The sequence below is a fragment of the Mizuhopecten yessoensis genome, unplaced genomic scaffold (assembly GCF_002113885.1).
Source record: "Mizuhopecten yessoensis strain PY_sf001 unplaced genomic scaffold, ASM211388v2 scaffold11067, whole genome shotgun sequence".
Taxonomy (NCBI): domain Eukaryota; kingdom Metazoa; phylum Mollusca; class Bivalvia; order Pectinida; family Pectinidae; genus Mizuhopecten; species Mizuhopecten yessoensis.
This window is the reverse complement of record NW_018408863.1, coordinates 351,565-354,331: the sequence shown is the minus strand read 5'-3', so window position 1 is coordinate 354,331 and position 2,767 is coordinate 351,565.

Sequence of the window (2,767 nt, the reverse complement as noted above, 5' to 3'; positions counted from 1 at the left end):
AGTGAACGTTTATAAATGCATTAAAAATATTAAATAACAAACTCACCGAAAGAACAGCAACTCCCGAGTCTGATTCCATATTTTTTTCTTCACTTTTGCCTAGTTAACAACTCATCTCTTTATTTCCTTACAATGTATACACGATAGTGTTAACATTGTTAGAACCCGATCAAAGTTAATTAGGATAAACAAAGACTTGAAGAGTTTTGATTTCTGAACTCTAAACAACATAAACCTTAACATCATAAGTATCTTAATTTTCACAGATATTCCAGAGAGAACAGAATCGTCATGGGGCTTTGGTTTGGAAATTTTAAACCCAACACGAATGTTTTCCTTAGACCCTTTATAAAGGAACTCAAGGACTATGCTATGTATAACTGCAGTACAGACATATATAGTCAAGTAGGATTACAAACTATTGGTCAACTATTAGTCGTTAATTGTGTAGAATTTATATTGAGCAAAAATAGTAATATACCAAAAGCATGTCACAGCTACTTCTATATGATATTCAGTTGAAAGCAAGAAAGATGTTAAGGTTTGGTTTCATAATGTTGTTATTGATATGTTCAAAATTTGACTTGAACAAAGCAAGATTTTATTTGAAACTGTTTCTCTCTTTAATATGTTAAACATGATAAAAATACTGTTGTGTCTTGTAACATGAAGGATTTTGTATCTTACAGGCTTTTTGTACCAGACAAATTCAACCTCGTCCGTGCAACGACCATTGATAACATGCACTGTGTCCTACTGGGAGTTTTGAAGATGTTGTTGATCTTATGGTTTGATGTTTCGCACAGGTATCAGCAATATTCAATCAGGAAAATTCTTCTCAAAGTGAATCAGAGATTTTCTTCAGTAAAGCCGCCAAACTTTTTAAATAGGATACCGAAGAATGTGGATGATATTGGGCAGTGGAAAGTTTCAGAATTTCGGACATTCCTCCTGTTTTTTGGCATCCCTCTGCTAAATTCTCATTTCATTCTCCTCCCTCAAGCTCTGGAAACATGGAATTATTTATTCCGTTACCTACTAACACAATTATGAAGATATTGTATGGGTAAAATATGGATATTTTATTGGCGAGGTGTCCGGTAATTCATGCCGTCCGGTATTATATGGATATCCCCTAACACTCTATTTCCCGCCTTTTGGCGCATCACTTTCAAACGATGGACGTACGCGGTCATTAGTATTTTCTAAATAGTATTTTGACCCTATACCTCAATTTCATACAAATTTAAAATTATTATTCCATTACCTACTAACACAATTATGAAGATATTGTATGGGTAAAATATGGATATCTGTCTGTCAACGGCTTTATCATGACGTTAAAATATTTTTTAACGCAGATTTTACAAGGTAAATGCATGTATCCGACTCTTTAAATGATGATTTTGTTAAAAGAAAATATTTTAGATATAAGCATTAGCCTTTTATTTTGTTTAGTTTATGAGATAATAAATCCAATAGAGCAGTCGGTAAATTGTTCGTAAACGATAAAGTCAATGGAGCAGTCGGTATAAACGCTTTTCTCGTTTACGAACAATTTACCGACTGCTCTATTGGATTTAGTATCTCATAAACCTATCAAAATAAAAGGTTAATCCTTAAATAAAACAGCCAGACCAGGATTCAAACTAGGACCTGGTTAAAAAACAACTGTGAAAGTTACAGCAGCATCTGGTGTCTACAACACAAACATAACTGTTTATTTGAAAGGTATCCCCGGTATGGTATAATATCAATGCGTATAGACTGCAAATGACTGAATAAACATGTCAAACACCGTCAGTCGAATAACTTCGACTTATCAGTTTTGCTGCTCGCACTGTTCATCAAAGTTGTTTTTCTTTTTAAAAAGACCACAAAATTTGGCAGTTATTTTATTTGGAACTCCACACCCTTACTCCCCCTAGGCCGGGATTGGTCTCGGCTACGCTCTACTGCGGATCGTCCGTTTACATATTAAAATCTTGATAAGATTTTGATTTGTTCAATTAAAAATGAATAATCATTATTGTTTTGGAATTTACTACACATATTGATACTTACATAGCAAGGCAAGTTTAGATTACTCATTCAAACCACATGATTTTTTTTGGCTTTTTTCAATAAAATTGATTGATAAGGGTATATGATGTCTTTAGTATTACCAAAATGTTGTCTGTGGTGTTACTAATTGACTGGAAACACCACAGACAGTAACACCACAGAAATTGTAGAGATGTTTTTATATTAAAATTATAGCCATAGGTCATGGTGCAAAACATGATATATATATGTATTTTTAAATTGCCCTTCAATATCTATTAAATACAATAAAACATTTTAGGAACAAATGGTAGGCATGTTAAATAACTTGGTAAATAAAATGTACATAATTGGTATGACTTACCTTTCATTGAATCCGATTAAAACATTGTCGCGCCTTGAACTTCTAAAAACCATGTGAAAATGAACAGGAAGTAGATACGCAACAAATGCATCATGGGTGATTGTACTCATTTGATTTAAAAGTCCTCAACTGAACCAAAACAATCTTGGTAACACCAGGGACAAAAAATGGGACAGGTAAACATTTTCTTGAAAAAACCTTAAAACATTTCTGCCAAAAAATATTTATTTATCAAAGGTATTGGTAATTATCTACAAAACTATCCAAAGATTTAGTACAATATCCTATTCAAAGAGTTTTTGGATGGGCTTAAATATTAAGGGTTTGCCCTCGGACACATCCATTTTAGTAAGGGGGGGG